Raw genomic sequence first — 20,325 nt, forward strand, 5'->3', positions numbered from 1 at the left:
CTCCATTTCTCTTTAGGCCAGTTGATGTGTTCTTTGGCAAATTGTAACCTCTTCTGCACGTCTTTTATTTAACAGAGGGACTTTGCGGGGATTCTTGCAAATAAATTACCTTCACACAGGTGTCTTCTAACTGTCACAGTACTTACAGGTAATTCCAGACTGTCTTTGATCATCCTGGAGCTGATCAATGGGTGAGCCTTTGCCATTCTGGTTATTCTTCTATCCATTTTGATGGTTGTTTTCCATTTTCTTCCACGCGTCTCTGTTTTTTTTGTCTATTTTAAAGCATTGGAGATCATTGTAGATGAACAGCCTATAATTTTTTGCACCTGCGTATAGGTTTTCCCCTCTCCAATCAACTTTTTAATCAAACTGTTCTTCTGAACAATGTCTTGAAAGACCCATTTTCCTCAGGCTTTCAAAGAGAAAAGCATGTTCAACAGGTGCTGGCTTCATCCTTAAATAGGGGACACCTGATTCACACCTGTTTATTCCACAAAATTGATGAACTCACTGACTGAATTCCACACTACTATTATTGTGAACACACCCTTTTCTACATTTTTTAATTAATATCCCAGTTTCATAGCCTTAAGAGTGTGCATATCATGAATGCTTGGTCTTGTTGGATTTGTGAGAATCTACTGAATCAACTGGTACCTTGTTTCCCATGTAACAATAAGAAATATACTCAAAACCTGGATTAATCTTTTCAGTCACATAGCACTACTATTATTCTGAACACTACTGTATAGTGCTCTTCTACTAGTTGGGCTCCTTTGGTCAGGTTTTGCTGGTTCTATCATCCTACAAGCCACCGTGGATGCTGCCTGGGCAGTTGGTGTATTTTAGGTTGGGTTCCAAAAATTGGGTACTTTTCACTCAGGTCTGAACACAAGTTTATGCACATGAACTTTGACTCAGCTTTCCACTGGTCTGTTTGAGGTCTTGAGTCCAACATTTGGCCATGTAATAGTCTAAGTCTTCTTGCTTGACTGAGCCATACCTCCATATGGCCTCAAACTCCATTTGGGGTGTATCCTTCTTAATCCTCACAAGAATGTCCTGTTTCAATAGAAGAGCATATTTATCTTCTCTGTGCCTCAGTTCTCTCCTTGACTTGACAGGTCACGCGTTACCGTGGTGATGCCTGAACTTTGCCCATGGAGCATTTAGGCATGAGTGCTTTTGCCTCTGCCCAAGTTGCCGCACAAGGCTGTCTTTGTCAGGCGATGTCTAAATGGCTTTGTTGTTTGCCTGAAGTGAAGTTGGATGTTCTGGATGTCTCATGTGGGCCAGCTGGTTTATGTTCTTGTTAAAAGCAAGAAAATCAGAGGAGTATTAGTTACAGCACAGACAATGGAAATTAAACATACAGCAGATGACTGTTTGGTTAACAACAATTGTTTTTTGTTTTTTTTTTAATTACAGATTGAGTGCATCCACCATCTGCTTCTTCAAAGCTTGACAGAGCTTTACAGACAGCGTTTACCTCAGTAGGTTCAAGGTGAAGCGCTTGTCAACGGGAAGTGTGGAGGTGGATATTTTTAGCAGTTGAAGCTTTAGCCTTCAGATTTTTTGTACTTGACGTTGAAATAAGCCTGTGCCGGCTCACGACTTCCAGTTCAGCTTCACATGATTGGAAGTAGATTCCTTTTTCACCTTCATTCAGATGTCTTCAAAGATGCGAACTGCTACCTGCTCACTAAATACTCAACACCTCTGTGTGGCACCTCAGGTGCAATCTTGATTATTCTGCTGGGATCACCGTTTAGGTCCAGGCAGGGGATGGTGACAGCCTGCAGGACACAAAGACCATGGTGGGAAAATCAGATGAGTCACCTGTCACCGGTTGTTTTGGACGTGTGGTGGCAGCTGTTTGGAATAAAACTATTCCGCAGTGTACAGTTTGGTAGGTGTCACAAGTTTTCCATCATCAAAAAACACCAGATGAACTGGTCAGCATACGTCACGTTGGCTAAAAGTGGGTTGCGTTAGGATTATGTGGGATACATCGTGGCAGATTTTTGTTGGACTGGTAACTTTGTTTATGAGGTGCCAACTGGTGACCTGGTGATGACTAGATGGTCCTCGATCCCTTCAGAGTCCTTGAGGCTTATCATTAGCACTGTGAGTGATTGTTAGCTGTGGCATGTTTCTCTGGACGTGATCCAGCATACAGGTGTGTCTGTGTGCTGGATTCCAGCAGCTGGAGAAAGCCAAAAACAGCAACCCCATTTCAGTTGGCTGCAGCAGATCGGAGGCTACCTGAGGCGAGGCGAGGTGCCAATGGATTGGTTGTCTGTCTTGCAGGAACCGGTTCTGTAAGAATGCTGTATAAAAATGGGCAGAGATTGTGAGTTATTGACACTAATTAAATCCTAACCCTTGAGGAATATTGTCTTTGCAACCGTTGTCAGTGAGCTTGCTCATGGGCTGGTTAAGGGCTAAACCTTGCTCATGTGTAGCACCTTCGGGTGACTTGTATTGCAGTTTGGCACTATGTAAACATTGAATTATGTTCAAACAACTTCCTGTTTATTCTCCATGTGCTTGCACGGCCATGTGCATGGAGTCCGCTAGGAATCTTGACTTTGAGTTCCACGTTGCCTGCTTTCCCCAACACACACTTTTAATGGATGTTGACCAATCTAACCTGACCAGGCGCGCCCTGATCATGAGGTGCCACATCCTGTTGGCTCAGGCTGTCTTAAAGGGGCGCCTCCATGAATGACTTAAGAATACAAGTGGTAACCCTTTACAATGTACAAACATAAAAAACAGTGAATTAAGTATTAACTATGTTGCGTAATCATTTATTAAGCGTGTTCATACGAAGTATAGTATTAATTTATACATTCTTCAGTCACTTGTAGAGATACTCAACACCATTAAGTGATTTATTAAACACAGTTAACTCTTAATTCACTGTGTGTATTACTGTATTAACCATCCTGGATATTAGGGGTGTGAAGCTCTCCTGAATAACACATATATAGCTCCCCAGGCCTACAAAATGATTCTTTTTATTATGGAATGATGCGATGCACAAAGTTCCGAGTGCAATATGATACTATCAATACACTTATTTTAAGGTCGACATACATTTTTCATGATAAATTAGAATACAACATAAGTGGCATTAGATGGCTTCAAATAGATATTTCAAGAAAAGTGAGACATGTTTTTTGCTGCTGTGCTACAGTACGGGTGCACCGCTTGTGCTCGCCTTTTCTTAACCACGGGGGCAGCACCACATACAGCAGCAGAAATTGTAGCATAGAAGAAGCCGGCTGTTAGAACAATATAAATGACTGGGTGTAACTTCCTGTTCAGATCATACGCGTACATTTACCTGTTATAATGCCTACAACTAACCAACATGATGCATTTTTAATATCGCAAAACTGAACGTTCCTGTGACTCGTCTCACGCAGAGCTGTGAACTTTTACAACACTTTGAAAAATGCAGAAGCAGCGGTGAAACAAACATTGAGCAATCGAGTTGTTCATGAATAGATTCAGGGGTCTGTGTATTAATGTCGTTCTGCTACTTTAACATCAATTTTCAATTTGTATCTGTTATTGCAACACTCCTAATGAATCCCATTAATAAAAGAACACTAATCGCATTAGTTGAAACCTAATTAACTGTTAGATAGAATTTATTGCTGCATTAACTGTCAGTTGATGTACTTTTCTTGTGAAGTGTTGGCTGTGGAAACGGTGTGCACGCACTGGCGTTCTGGATGAAATGCATCCATTGTGCTGATATGTGATGGATACATCAAATAGATGGTGACAACTCTGTCTTCGGCTTTGTTTTATTGGAGTGGCAAAATTTCTTATCTTGGAATGAAAGAAAGTGGAAAATCACACTGGGAATAAAAGGGGGAGGACAGGATACAGACATGTTTCAGACAAAGCCGAGGTTTCATGAATGGATTCTCTCATTGAAAACGAAGCACTTCGGGAATACGTGTGCTGCTCCCATCAACAGCTGACGATGTGTGAGAGAGAGAATACACTCGACCAAACCGCTTTGATTTCTCACTCTGATGAGTCGTGGCGGCGATGAAATGAAAACCGTCCAAATGAACGGATCAGCTTATCGCTGCAAAAGGAAATCTATAAAGCAATGGCAGCTGACGTGAAAACGAGGCTGTGATGTCGAAAGATTGGAGCGGCGTTTGCGCCGCATCGCCGAGCAGATAATGGATTTAAGGTTGTTTGATATTCTTATCCACATATGGGGGGGCTGTGTCTTGCTCAAAGACACTTTAGAAGACTGATTGAGATCAGGCGTGTGACTCTTATGAAGGGACTCGCAGTCACTGGTTTTGGCGCCAACATCTGTAATCAGTGTCCTTATTACGACAGTCGTTATAGTTATTTAGCATCTGCAATCAAACATACTCCCCACAGACATTTGTAAAACAATTACAATTTAGGGGTTTTTTTTTTTGTTGTTTTTTCTGTGATCTGGTGATGAAAAATAGAATACATTTTGTTTTGAATAGGAGCAATAAGAATGTGAACGAAATGTATGATGAGATACTTTTTGATTCGGCTATCTAAAAACTGTCTGTTCTACTCAGTTTTTTGATGAAATATTTTATACTTAAAATATTGAGTAAATTAAAAAGCTGTGAAGTAATTTAAATATACTTGATGGTCTTGGTAAATCTGAGTAAAAATATTTGGTAAATTTCATTCAAAATATTTGGAAAGGACTAATATACTTAAGTATATTGCATAAAATATAATTTAAGCAAATGCTAATTTATTTCAATGAAATAAACTCAAATAATAAATGTAAAGTTATGATAAATTTAACTGTTAAATTTGTAGGCATTTCATTTGGTATATCCAACTAAATCGATCAATTTCTGTTTCGTACTGTGATATATACAAAGCCACTGAATTACATTTTAGAGTGTAATTTCAAAACAGCAGATTGGAAAACAACTATAGTGTTAATAAATAAATGAGTCAAAGTGAGACCAATGTAGCCACATGATCCCAAACTTATCTTTATGTTCATTTGAAACTGCTTGGTCGTGAACATACTAAAGTTCAGAGATATCTTCTCCATATTTTTATAACTTAATGCAGATGTCAAGGACATAAGTTCTCAAACATCCATTTAACACTTGCAGATTAAAAAAAAAAGAATGAAAAAATTCTTTATTTGTTCAGTGTGCTAAACCAGTTACACCCATGACTCCAATAGCTTTTGGAAAACAGTTCATTTCCTTCCTGACTTTCAGCCAAACTAGATCAGAGGGCACAGCCATATAATGTAAGAGTCACATGTGAAAACAACAGGCACTTTGGGGAGGAAAATGTTGGAGTACCTGTTAACAAGCAACAAAGATATTCAAACTCATTTTACGTAAAATTAGCCACTATAGCACAGGTTGGAAATTTGACCTTGACCTCTGACCTTGGTGGATGACAGAGCCCAAACAAAATCAAATCACTTCTTTCTGTCTATAGGCTCAGTGTACCTGCCAAGGTTTTATCAAAACCTGATTACTTGTTCTTAAGAGTACAAGCAGACCAAGTTGATCTCAAGAGTGTACACCAACTGCAACACAGCCAACAACCAATTTAAAAAATAAATAAATGAACAAAAATTCAATTTCAGTTTGTTTTATTTATGTAGCGCCAAATTACAAAAATGCTACCTCAAGGTGCTTCGCATGAGGAAGGTCTAAACTTACCAAACCCAAAGTATGAAATACTTTTTAACTACGCAGTGAATTGTGCGTGATGGGTACCCAGAAATATCCTGAATTACACTAAAACATTTATCTGGTTTGTTAAACATACAAGCAGTGTGAAATATAAAGCCGTGGTCTAACTAGCTTTTTTTTTTAATTTTTATTTATTTTATTTTATTTTTTTGCAACATTTGAGGAAATTTCAGTTTGCTGCAATTCTTTAAACAAAATGTTGATACACTATGACAAATCTTATTTATACTGACTTTTCATGCAACTGAACTGTCCAAAATATTTGCCATCATATTAGCTAGCCATCTTGTGCAAAATCTTATAATAAAAAAGTCTTATCTAGTAAAGTACAAGCAGTTTACTACGCACATTAATGCAGTTGGAAGTCACTTTGAAGACCACAACAGTGCAAATTCCTTTCAGCCAGTTCACTTCATATTCTCAAGGTCGGTCACCAGAGCATTTAACCTCGAGCGGCGGTTTTTCTTGGTGAAAACATGGCAGAGCTCCATACAAATACATGTAATTTGGGCACTTTTCAAAGTGGTCAGACTCATCAGTAAAGTCAATGTAATGTACAATGGCTCATTTCAGGTCATCTTAGTGTGTAAATATCACCGTCAAGGCAATGATAGCTGTCAGCTGGCTGTTAGAAGCACATTAGAGACAATAAAAAAACGGCTGATTTCTATCGAACAGCATACAGCCCGAGTGTATTTTCACCAAGAAAAAAACGCTCCTTGAGGTTAACTGCCTGGATACCGACCTTCAGAATTTAGAAAGCAATGAAACGAATTAGCTACATGGCTAGCTTAGCCTGGTTACTACAATGGCTTGATTAGTTAGCATGTTGCTGACTTCTGAAAATTGTTTTGAAAAGAGATTTTCGTCCACTCATATGCTAACTTTGAGGTGCTACTACTGGTTTTTACTCAGTATTTTAATTCAAAAGTTGTGCCATTTAAATGTTCATGATTCCCCTCACACCGGCAACAGTGCGGCTATGCTAGGTCTTGCTAACCATCATTAAAAATAATATTTGTAAAGCTCTTTCATGCAAAAAATAGAGTGCTGTACATTTTAAAGTTAAAGCATTGTGAAATTACAATTGAAATCAAACCATAGACTTCATAGTAAATCAGTTTAAAGCTACATTGTGTAGGATTTAGTGCCATCTTGTGGCAAGATTGCAGATTGCATTATGCAGTCAACTGTCACAATATTTTTTTCCTCCGTTGTCTTTGCTTGTGATAAGTAATACATATGATCCTCCATTTCACAAAAGAAGGTCTTCAAACTTGTTAGCCTTCACTAGCAAACAGTAGACTGTGTATGGGGTGAAAATCACTGATTTTGCTTGTTTTTTCATCGGAATATGGAATAAACATATCCCTTTTTGGCTAATGTATCAACATAATGCAGCAACATGGTGGCCTCCAGGGGGCGCACTCCCATAGAGATATGAAGGGCTCATTATAAGCTCATGGAAAACATGAATTTGTTGTTTGAGGTAATTAGACTAATGAACAGATGGCTATGAACGAGAGTCCATTTCTGCTATTAAAAACCTCTAAAGCCTACACACCATAGATTTAAAATGAATTCAGACACACTAATTATGAACAGTCGAAGGTTTGGAATGTTACATCATTGTTAAAATAAACTTGGGCTGCCAGTTCCTAGTGTGACTTAGCTTAATGCTGTCGCTTTACCTGGGAAACTGTAAAGTCCCAGCTGAAAAGTGCAACATTTACTCTGTTTTAAATAATCATATTTACACAGTGTTTTTTTTTTTTGTTTTTTTTTATTTATAGATATTTATGTAATCCCTATAGGGCTTCATACTCCTGACTGTCAGCTTAGCTGTGCACACATGCTAGCCATTAACGTGTTTGTAGCATTGAGCACATATATGCTGTACAGATGTGTGCTGCTGTGATTGCAGAGCGGCTGTCTGCAGGCTTTACGTGCCTTCACGGCTCTGGCCTCCTGCCGGCGTTCTGGCTTCCACCGATTGATCTTTTCCAAGAAACGTTAGCGGCGGACAGGCCGGAAATCGTGGAGGGTCATATTACCGGGGTCATGTTTTCACTTTGTTGTTCTTTCTCTCTCCGAGTGCGCCCACATGGATCTGAAATGTGCAGGAAAGATTTTGGTAATTTGACAAGTGTGAAAACTGAACAGGAACTTGTAGGGAATAACGTGGAAGTGCTGTTGTGAGGTTCTGACTGCATTTTTCCTGTAATTACAACCTGTCACCTCATATGTGCTGGTATTTACAACCTTCCTCTGTGGAACAATGTGACCACTCGCATAAAGTTACACCAAATCCTTTAAAATCCAAAAGCCAAATCAAGAAATTAAGGTGTGGAAAGTGGCATTTTGAAGTTGGAAGCACACACGCGGCCTTCAGGCAGCGCTAACAGAAAACTCGTCTGTTGTTTTGGCTGCACTTTGCTACTCTCTTTATGTAAGCAATGGAAAACATTTAAATTCCACAACCAAGGTCGCACTAACTCCGACAGCTGCAACGACACGGCCATATCGGTTGGAAAGTCACTTGACTAAAACAAGTGCAGGGGTTAGGTGGTGGGTGTTTTTGTTTTTTGCTTTCTTTTTTATCTCCTGTATGACTCAGTAAAGTTGATCTTCTCATTTACTCCCACACAAAATAAAGCTGTTTCCAAAACATTTTGTTGTTAATCTGGGTGATCTGAATCCTTATCGGGATCCCAGTCTTAGAGTTGTCCTCAGCCCCCTGTACTTTTTTCCAGGATCAGTTACAAGAAATGTTAACATTCTTGGGAAATCAAACTTGGCTTGAAGTTTTCACACACACACACACACACACCCTCATCCTCAACCGCTTATTCAAGATCAGGTCACAGGCAGCGTCTCACTGTGAGACAACAGTGCTAACCACTAAGCCACCGTGCTGCCCTCTGAAGTATTGAGTCATTTAATTTTTTATCTTAATGACTAATATTAGACCACGCGTTCTGAATAGCTTCGATACATTCTCACACGTTTGAAGCGTGTAGTCTTGCTGCTGTTTTTGACTCATTTTGTCAAAACCTTTTTCCAATTTAAATCTGGTGTCCAGAAAAATGAGTCAGCTGCACGATATGTCATGAAGGGTGCGTGCACGCATTACCAATAATAATAAACTCTGTGTGTGTGTGTGTATATATATATATATATATATATATATATATATATATATATATATATATATTTATGGTTTGTTTTTTTTGGTGGGACAAGGGGGTAGGGGGAATTTTATTGTAAAATTGGAGAATTGTATTTTTTTTCTTAAGGTGTGTGTGTGTGTGTTTGGGGGGGGGGGGGGGGGTTACTTTGATATAGAGAAAGAATATCTCCACTCTGTCATTGCATCCTTCAGTCTTGACAGACTATGGATCTGAGTCTACCTGGTCACTGGTCTGTACTGGAGAAGTGGCATTTGCCGTGACTCAAAAAGTTGATGCCATAGTGTCAGTCTCAATCATCTCGACTACATTTTTGACATTCCCGTGCCAAAGTTCTGCCTATAAGTGTGCTTTTCTTGTCCTTTCCACTTCACTTGCAGTTCTTTCCTGGGTCCAGTTCGGAATCCTCCACCGACCCCAATCACTCATGCAATGCATGTTACCCAGCCAACAAAGGCAAAATTAAGAGATTTGAACACTTTTTTACGTTTTTTTGCAGTCATATTAATGACCTCACGGTCCTCTCAAGTACCTGCTTATTTAGGGTCTGTTCCTTTCTCTGCCCCTGACCAAGGCAGCATCTCCATCTGGAGTTGGTCCCTGGGTGCCAGACTGTGACTGCCCACTGCTCCTAGTGGTTGGATTTTATCTAACTGTAATTAGGGTGGATTAAATGTAGAGGACAAATTTGTTGTATATGTGCAATGACAATAAAGGCTCTATTCTATTCACAAATAACACTTTAGTAATAATAGTATATTTCCCCATTAATATTTAGGTTTGCAACGAGCCAATGTTTTGGTCCAGTATTGGCCTACATGACTGGATTGGATGTCTGAATTAAAAAAAAAAAAAAAAATCTGTGTATGTTTTTGTTTAGGGCAGCAGAATATTTGTTTCACAGTTTGAGATCATGTTTTGTTAGATGGCAATTTTAGTAAATTCCATCTAGACAAAAGGTATTAACAGGTTAGTTGAGGTAAAACGGGGAAAGGTAGAGACGTGTGAGCGATACTGAAGGTTCCAGTATTAGTACCTTATCAGACACGGGGGAAAAATAGTATTGTTCCAACCTTATAATTAATGTCACCAATTAACTTTATTATAAATATTTATTACATTTTGGTTACATGTGTAACAATGGGGGGAGGGGTGCAAACTGGTTAAACGGACCACTTTTCAGGGGTTGTTTATTCACCTCCTTCCATTGGGTTTGTTTTCATGAGTGTGGTTGCTCATCTCTTTCAAGAAATCTGTCAACGCTGGCTGCCGGCTCATTGTGCGGTGACGGCTTATCTCGCACGACACTCCGAGTACTCGCCACTCTTATTCTTACATTACGCTTCATGCATCTTTTACCGCTGTAAGCCTTTGAAAATCCTTTATACAATCTCGGAAGGAAAAGTAGAAGGCTGTGATGAGGGATTGCACGCAGACGGAGCTGCTGAAAACGTACATTTTTTATGAGCTCTCTTAATGAGAAAATCAATTGGGCTAAAGTTCAGTGGTGCTGAGAAACGCAGTAAAATCACAGAAAATGTTTTGATTGATGAGCGCTGCTGTAATTCAGTACAGAAACAAAGGGAAACATAATGGAACGAGTTTCCACCTCAGCCATTGACAATTCCGTCGCCGTCGTAAACATTTTCTCTGATGAGACGTCTGGTATTCATAAGAGCAAAATTGTAGCAGTGTGCGTTAGTAATTCATGACTCGTTACGCGTCTGAACGTGTTCCAGGACAGATTGGTGGCTGCAGGGAGGGCGTGGGACAGAGTCTGGACCGGGACTCCATATGTTGCCACGGCACGGATCAAAGAGACGAAAGACGCCGTAGCCTGAAGAGGCAGATGGACTCTGTGACACACACACACATGCGTGTACATAAAACTCTGGCATACAAACGCGTCGACACCTAGCTGCAAAACAAATGCTGTCAGGAGCTGCAGAGAAGACGTGAGCGTTTATCACTGTCTGCGTGCCCGTGGACCATCCTGTAGGTAAAACCTACATGTAGTCTGGTCAGAAAACACTCCAAAAACCCCTAAAAAAAAAATGAGAGGAAGGAAGCAAGCGAGCCTCCAAAACGGTTAGAAAGAAACCCTTCCTACCTCCACTCTCTGTCCCTTTTTTGTGTTTTATTTTGCACTTTTGTGAGTCTGTGTGGTTTCTTTGCTGGGTATTGTTGTAACATTTTTTGTTGGAAGAGGGCAGGAGCGAGACTCTGTTTTTCTATTTAACTTTGTTTTTGTATTTTTTTTTCATCCACTTGGCAGCTTGATGTTTAATGTCTTTTTAAGGCTCTTAAATGATGCCTGAGGCTCCTTTAAACAGACTTCACGTCAGCCACTTTTCTTTGTTTTTTTTTTTTTACTTTGTTACCTCCGACATGGTTCGGTTTCTGCTTGTTCTGGGAGCTGGGTGAACAACATGCATCCTCATGCGAGATATTTCCCAAAACGTCATCTACTGGTTCATAATTCATGCATTAGTTTTTGACATTAAGCAGTGGTGAGAGTCTGCTTAGTGTGCTCGCAACCTCGACTCCACCCTTGGGTGTATGTAGATTAACAGGTTTGCAATAGGCTGACTCACTTCTACACCACTTGTAGGACTTCCCTTGTCACTTGTAATTATGTCTTGGTCATCCTAAAGGATGCTGGAAGAACCTTTGGTCACATTTTGGTTTGGGTCTATCTTAATCATGCTGCCGTCTAATAATAATAATAATAATAATAATAAAAAGACATATGGTGCAGTTTAATGTTTCAAACCCCTCTTTGCTGCCGCTCTACTATAGCGCGGCTTTACTGTACCGTCATCATGCTGACAGGTATTCAGTCATCCATCCACATGTGAATAAATCAGTCGTGACCTCTGTGACCTGCCAACCAGGTCCCAAAAGTAATTATTTTCATTGAGGCATTCTGCAGCTCACCTTTGTTGCCAAATTTCCGGGATCCTCGACAGCTCACACAGCAGTCTGCCAAACATTTTTTGATTGCTAATTGCAGCTGCTAGTTGCTTCAAATTGACACGTACAAACAACTGACACGTGTTCCCGGGGTGCTGACCCCAAAAGGTTAGCTTGGTCCAGGAAAAGATTTCTGCATGAACTGCTCTGGTTCCTTCCCGATTGTCAAACCAGACCAAAGGTCCACTCCCACCTGGCTGAATCCATCTGCTGCAGCCACGTGATACGTGGGCTTCTTCTTGGACTTTTCTAAGTGTTAGGTGTTTTTTTTGTTTGGTTTTTTTTATTGCATGAAGAAAGCAAACCAGACTCACTAGGGCGATCATCTGCTTTGGACATCCTAACAAGACAATGAAATAAAACAAAAACACAACAAGGAATAGTCAAACATGCAGAGACACAAATGTAGCAGCTAAGCAACCACAGACTTACAGAGTTCAGTAATCAGAACAAAAACCAGAGTCCCAGTAACTAGACTACATTTGGTGACTTGATTGATCCCAAATCAGTCATTAAAAAGTACATTCTCCAGTTTTTTATTTACCGCAAGCCTGGTACATGTCCACAACACAGCCCATAGCCGGGCTCCAGATCTCCTCCATAGACCCTACACGTCCCAGTTGTGGATGGGTGAAAACTTCAAACATGCGACCAACAGGCAATAATTAGGTTCCTCCTGAGTTTGTAAATGGAAACAGAGAAAAAGGCCCTTGGGGGGTGTGGGAGCACCCCAGTGGGTAGTCCCTGTAATTGCATGCCTAAAACTGAAAATGCTTAATAAGTGACGTGTACACTAACACCAACAGAACTCCAACTGAGCGGTAGTTGTTGCTGGAAACTGAATAGTTTGAATGTTGGCACCGGCCCCAGTGGAACAGCTGTGTATGTGCCTCTCTCTCTCTTTGCCAGTCAGATTGATGACCTCATGTATGCTTGACCTTGCAGATGAACAGACAGCAAACACACACACACACATACACACACACTACAGTCATCAACGTTTGGGTACGTGGCACTGACTTGCACCTTTATCAAACTGCCCTGCTAAAACCCTTTACCTTAGCGGGAGCGGGTCAGATTACGGTTCCCATAAGAGAGACGGGTCCACACAGTGTGACACACTCACGTCCCTACAACGTGATGAATTGGGGGCATGCACACAGTGCAGCTTGTGTTTGTTACTGTGGTCAAACAGTCGCTCTACTGTTGCTGCGGTCTTTGTGCCCTCGCTGCTATGCGATCGCCATGAAGGCACGCCATTGTGTCACCAAAAATGTTTGTTGTTGTTTAGCCACTCTGAGCCAGTTTGACCCAGAAGAACCTGACATTTCAGCCCCCCCCCCCCCCAACCCAAAGCAACGCTGGTTTAATGAGTTTTGCTCAAATTTCTCAAAACCATCAGAAGACTAGAAGAAACTAATTCTGTATTTCTGAAAACAAATGTTTCTTTGAGTTGCATGCTGGAACGCAGATGTTACATCCGTAAAAACAAAACTGCACCTTTCCTGAGCGCCCCCCCCCGCCACCGCCTTTTTATAAATATACTAGGTTTCTTTTTTGAAAATGTAAAACTATTAACTACATAATAATATGCATCTAAACAGGGTTTTTGTTGTTGCTGTTTTGAGAAGTTTAACAGTCTGAGTCAATGACCTACGCTAACATTAACCACTAGGAGGCGTCCCATTTTCCCCCTTGCAAAAAACAAAAGCTCATTTCCTGCACATTTCATCCATGTTGTTATTGACAAATAATGCAACACGCGCACGTGTGCGTGCAGAGATAACACAGCTTTGGCAGCTAACCGCCATCGGGCTTCGTGCCTCCGCCTACCCTCGTCCCCGGGGCCGGACGCCGTCTGCAGCCAATTAACCAAGACGGCCGGTTGCCAGTTCCACATCCACACTAATCCTCTTCATTCCCGCCGGGTCGCCAGATTTAGCCCTCCGCTTTATTTCAAACACTTTGTTTGCGCAAAGAAACAATAAAACAAGGTTTAGCATGTCGTGACAGGTGTTTTATTGGATAAAATCAAGGTGAACGTGAGCAGGTTACTGTTTTTAATAAAAAGAAGATCAGGTTTGGATGAGATGTAGTTCTGGTCCGTCTCTGGCCAGCCATGAAACCAACGTTCACAAACGGACAAACACAAAACCAGTCTTTATTACAAAAATGTTGGTTAGTTAACACAATGGAGTATTAGGGTAACAATTAAATGCACTGATGAAGGTTTTCCAGGAATTACGGGATTTGCATATGTGGCACGTTGTATTAACACTGTTGCGTTGACATGGAGTATTAAAGAAAACGTTGAGTTAGCATTAGGCTCTGTTCACATGTGTATGTGTTGCGTTAGGATAACATGAGGTGGAGGATGTGCACCATCTAGAAAGCTCAAATTTATTGCGCTTTAACCACGCCCTCATGCTGAATTTCACACATGCAGTCAGTGATTGCAAAGCGCAGACGACCGTGTGCACCAGAGGGGGAGCAATAGGCCCAGCAGCAAGGATCACGTGAGTGCCATCAACAGTTCTAGGGCGGTAAAGATCTGTGCAACACCACAATAACATGAGCACATCTTTTAACATATGCAGCCACGTGTTAGTGGCTAGCACTAGCGTGTGCAGCCACGCTGACGGTAGTCGACGCTAACCAATAGGGATGAAGTGATCCAATGCACAGCGCTAGCCGTAATTCCTGGAAAACGTTAATCTGTAAATGGAAATTTAAAAAAATAATAACATTGTGAGAGGAAATATGTTTTGAGAAAAAAATGTACTTCAAAATAAGTGTCAGTGATGTTGCAATATCATTTTAAATATATAACACTTACACAAAATGTATACTTCTATCATAAAATGAGGATTTTTTTTTTTAAACAAAGTCCTGATTTTGAGAAGAGCATTGTAATATTTGACTATGGACAGCTTTATTTGTGTTATGTTATTTATTATCATCTTGCAACTAAGCGTTGACGAGTTATATATAAGGTGCCCTAATGCTCTGTTGTAAATTGCATCACTGCACAATATTCAAACTTCATCCTCTGCCTCTGTCTGAACCTGTGCACTGATAATGATTGTAAATTATTATATAATTTTATGTTTTATTATTTTTAGCGTTTGTTTGGGTTGCATTTTGTCTCTGGGGATGTTTATCATGTTGTGCTGTTATTTTGAAAGGGTTTGCGTGTGTGTTGTGTGACAGGTGAGGTTCCAAAATGCACATCAGCCTTTCTTTGCCTTTGTTGTTGTGCCGGTGTTCCAGGTGTTCCCTCTGCATCCATTCATCTAAATCAAATGAGGAGCAGCAGGAGAACATCTTCCCTCAAGGGAAGGGGAAACAAAAACTGTTAAAAAAAAAGAAAAGAAATGCATATTTTTTCTCCTCTGCAGGGTGACAAAGAAACATGTACATTTCTAAGTTAACTGAAAATGAATTTAAAAAAAAACTCATTTGTTCTCTATATGAATGGCTGTATGTTAACCACGACAAAAGGTAATGAGTTCTATGACAAAGACGTAATAAATTAATTTAAAATTTTAAGGCGGCCTGTTTTTATGGTGGTGATTGAGTGTGTGAGCATCTTGTTTAATATGGCATCTTATTAATAAAGAAGTTTTTAATGGTATACATATTCTTATTATATATTATTATATTATATATATTATTATTATTATATAAATCTTATTGTATGTAAATCACATATTAGTTCAGAACAATTTGAGAAGATTTTAAGTTTGCAAAAGTCTATTTGCATCATCCACCAGTCATAACACTAGAGGGCATCACACACCACGGCAGCACATTAGGATGCAAAGGTCAAATTTCCCAGGGTTAATTACTGCAGCACTGGTTAAAGGTAAACTTTGCATGTGGAAAATCACACACACACACACAGGGGGGGGGGGGGGGGGGGATGCTGATGCTCTGAGTTCACCCTGAAGGTCATAAAGTGGTAATAATGTAAATACTTGTACCTGCAGACAGTTTGGACACTAATAACAAAGAGGCAGCACGTGCAAACCGAACACAGAAAACACTCCAACCGGGTGAGGAGACGGCGGAGCCAGGAATTTATTTAGGGGGGCTGCCGCAAGTTCACCACCGCGCTAGTGGTTCATGCATTATGAAGTACATTTATCATTTCATCTTTTAACAATGAAATTCTGCTTAATATTTAATACTCACATATAAGTGTGAGTAACAGTGTTTTACATTTCAAAACTATTTTAGGTGAACTCCTGAAATTTAATATAAAAAAAACAATAATTTCATTAATGAAAAGTAAATCTGTAATATAAGTCTTCAGTTACCTGAATGCAATGTTTTGTTTTTAAAAGAAGAATCTGTGGTATTAATCTTTCATAATGTTTGAATATTTGACCTTCACACCAACAGTAGTGCAGAGTTACTCTGGTGTATCTGTGTGCAACATAACTGAAACATGGCAGAACTACTCTGTGGGTGAGTGCATCCAGATATGCTTTTGGAGCAGGTGGGTCAAAGGTAAAAAAAAAAATTCCAGGATCCCTCTGCAACTAACAGGGCTAGAGGTGATGCTAAGATAATCAGACATGGGGTCAAATACTTTGCATAGTATTTAAATACAAATACTTTAGATTTTCGAATTCCAAATACAAATACTTTGTACTTTTTCAAATACAAAAACAAATACTTTATATTTTGAGTATTTCAAATACAAATACTTTCTATGAACTATAAACAACAAATCAACACAAAAACTGATAACCCGGTGACAATTTATTGTGAAAATAGCATGACCAAATACTATTGATAAGTTAAGGATTGAATGTTCTGTCACAAATTCACTATTATAATATCACAGGCAATAATCAAACTATCACAATATATATTCTGTTTCCATCAATATTGCATCCTTTTGCATCCACCATATCACAAAACAATAATAAAATGTCATATCTGGTGTGTCTCAACACGGTGTCACAGAGATTACCAAGTTTGAAAAGTATTTGAAAAAGTATTTGGAAATACTTGGGATCGGCGATGTATTTGAAATACAAATACATTGAATTCAAAATCAGAAAATACAAATACTCTGAAAAATGTATTTAAGTATTTTCAAATACAAATAATTTTGTATTTGGCCCCATGTCTGAAGCTAATATTAATCACATCATAATATGACATTGTGTGGAATGTGTGATGTCATGATGACAACAACAAAACATTGCAAAATGTTGTCACTATGTCTAAAAAACAGGTTTATTTTGCGTGCACATGGGATGTGATGTCCCTCCGATGCATCTCACTGATATTGTTTGTGATGCTCTGCTCATCTGTGTGTGAGAAAAATAACTTCAAGTGTTTTGGTCAGATTTGTATCAGACTTGATGGAATGACTGCAGCCCACCTAAGGACAAAGTGATGGGATTTTGTGGAAAATCAGGTAAAAATCAAGGTCACAGGCAGAGGTCAAAATTTTGACCTGTTGCTTTTAGTTATAGGTGATGCTTAGAATGGCTGTTCTAGTGACTTGGTTAAGGATGCACCTGTGTTTACTCTTACACATCAATCTGAAGTCATATATCAAGTTTCTCTTGATGGTATGACCTGTGAACTTGAAAAGTCAGACTCAGGGTCATAAAAGTTTGGATGGAGTCAACATGGATGAAGTGACTGAATTTTAAACAGAATGGCTCAAAAGCCAGCGGTGCATTACAGAATCAGACTTAATTTTAACATTCATGTCAAACGTGAGATGTGGTTGATTTTGACAAAATATTTTTAATCCAAATTCTGAGTTGCCAAAAACATTCACAGCAGCTTTGACACAGCAGGTAACAGCATCCTGGGGGCTGCAGCAATCTGACATTTGACTCCAGTGACCTTGACTACCCAAATGATTGACCTTTGGCTGACCTTGCTAGGGTAGTTCTAGCGCTACAATGAGTCCAAACTGAGTTGAAAATCTAACTTTTGCTTTGACTTTGCTGAATTTAACTATTTAAGGGGATTTTCACGGTTGACTGTGATGCACCTCCAGAGTTTGGTGAAAGTCAGCAGAAGCAGCCAGGAGGAGACACGCATGACCTTTGCCCCAGTGATTGACCTTTGGCAAATTCTACCTTGCTGACTAATTCCAGAATGCACCCCCATCTGTGTGCCGGGTTTGTTTGTTTTTAACCTTTGATTCTAAGGACCTTGACCTTTCCCAAAACAAACGCTTTAAGGACAATTCTGGGCTGAACCTTCATCCACCTTCAACGAGGAGTAGGGCAACAAAGCTCTACACGAAATCTGGTCCCTCAGAGAGCTTTTCTTTGAGGAGCATAAAAAAGTGGAAAACTCTTTAAAAGGTTTTATGAATAAAAATACTCAGCAACAACAGTTCTGTGTTCTTACTGGAATATAAAGTGTAGCAGTGGCCATAATTCACTCCCCTTCACCAAAAAACATTCTAATGTCCACGTTCCACCACCCAGGGTCAAGGCTGAGAGTCCAGTGAGCGTCAGAAAGAATTTTGGTGTGTTAGGCGATAAAAGATAATTTCAAATCTATTCTGAAGGACAGTTGTAGTTACTGTGATGGCCACAAGGGGCAGACCTGTAACGTGGAATGACTGTGGTTCAAACATAAGGTCAGAATGTTTTTGATCATGAGATATTCATCAGCTGGTTGTTGTATGCATGAAATGTCAGGAGACCCTAAAATAAAGCAGAAGTGATGCTGATGACATCATAAAGTGACCACAATGAGGCACCGTGTCATTTGAGGCGTGACACATTTAGCAGGAGGATGAAGTGACAACATTCAAAACACCCACTTAATGTTCAGTTTCAACGCCAGAGGAGCCGCTGTGGACTTTACAGGAGTCAGTCCAGACAACCACAACCCGGCCAGAGTCTGAATGCAAACAAAAGATATAAAAATGTTGAGACTCTCAAATGCAGCTGCAAAATAGGAAGCATGAAATAGAAATTTAAAGCAGTGATGAACAGTGAAACTCAACAAGCCGAATGAACACCGTTTAACAGACGCATAGGGTGTAAATTTGCTCAACAAGTGGTGACGGCTGAGGCCGCGCACTGCACAAAGTAACCATCTGCAAACAAGCAAAATGTTCTATGTACAACCCCAATTCCAGTGAAGTTGGGACATTGTGTAAAATGTCAATAAAAACAGAATACAATGATTTGCAAATCTTCTTCAACCTATATTCAATTGAATACACCACAAAGACAAGATTTAATGTTCAAACTGATAAACTTTATTGTTTTTGTGCAAATTTCTGCTCATTTTAAAATGGATGCCTGCAACACATTTCAAAAACGTTGGGACGGGGCAACAAAAGACTTGGAAAGTTGATGAATGCTGAAAGAACACCTATAATTGGAAACAGGTGAGTGTCATGATTGGGTATAAAAGTGTCATCTGTTCACAAGGTGTTCACAAGCAAATATGGGGTGAGAATCACCACTTTGTGAACAACTGCGTGAAACATAGTCCAACAGTTAAAAACAATGTTTCTTAACGTTCAATTGCAAGGAATTTAGGGATTCCATCATCTACAGTCCATAATATAATCAGAAGATTCAGAGAATCTGAAGAACTTTCTACAGGTAAGCGGCAAGGCCGAAAACCAATACTGAATGCCCATGACCTTCGATCCCTCAGGTGGCACTGCATTAAAAACCAACATCATTGTGTAAAGGATCTTACCACATGGGCTCAGGAACACTTCAGAAAACCATTGTCAGTTAGCACAGTTCGTCGCTACATCAACAAGTGCAAGTTAAAACTCTACCATGCAAAGCGAAAGCTATACATCAACAACATCCGGAAACACCGCCGCCTTCTCTGGGCCCGAGCTCATTTGAAATGGACAGACGCAAAGTGGAAAAGTGCTGTGGTCTGATGAGTCCACATTTCAAATTGTTTTTGGAAATCATTGTCTTTGTGGTGTATTCAGTTGAATATAGGTTGAAGAGGATTTGCAAGTCATTGTATTCTGATTTTATTTACGTTTTACACAATGTCCCAGCTTCATTGGAATTGGGGTTGTAAATATAGATAGATAGCAAGTGGACTCCTGATTTGCAGGACGTGCACACGGAATTGTGCCACGTGGACACATGTAGCTGTTTGCAAAGACAACGCTGTCTATGGTCAAGGGTTTGCAGATTTTTATATTCACCCCTTGTAATAATTATGTGGAACAACACCGTGATTACACTGAATTGTGTAATAACTCTACAAAATGCAATAATACATTTTCCACTTCATGATGTAATAACACCCACATTTTGTCAAAATCGACTGCTTATTGTAATAAACAGCCTGAACACATGGAATACTGTATTTTGTGCATTGCTGTGGAGTAATTTGTTATTTGCATTTAGTCTTTGATTACTGGAGTT

The 20,325-nt window shown here is 39.7% G+C and overlaps 1 long non-coding RNA gene across 1 annotated transcript; it reads right to left on the minus strand.

Moving 5' to 3' along the window:
• Nucleotides 1–1,315: 1,315 nt before the first annotated feature.
• On the minus strand, nucleotides 1,316–18,531 carry LOC117525537. Its single transcript, XR_004565084.1, has 3 exons — nucleotides 18,519–18,531; nucleotides 11,548–11,551; nucleotides 1,316–2,115 (listed from the first exon to the last, which is right to left on the minus strand). It is a non-coding gene; the product is annotated as an uncharacterized LOC117525537 (long non-coding RNA).
• Between the last annotated feature and the right edge of the window lie 1,794 nt (nucleotides 18,532–20,325).

The sequence above is a fragment of the Thalassophryne amazonica genome, chromosome 15 (genome assembly GCF_902500255.1).
Source record: "Thalassophryne amazonica chromosome 15, fThaAma1.1, whole genome shotgun sequence".
Lineage (NCBI taxonomy): Eukaryota > Metazoa > Chordata > Actinopteri > Batrachoidiformes > Batrachoididae > Thalassophryne > Thalassophryne amazonica.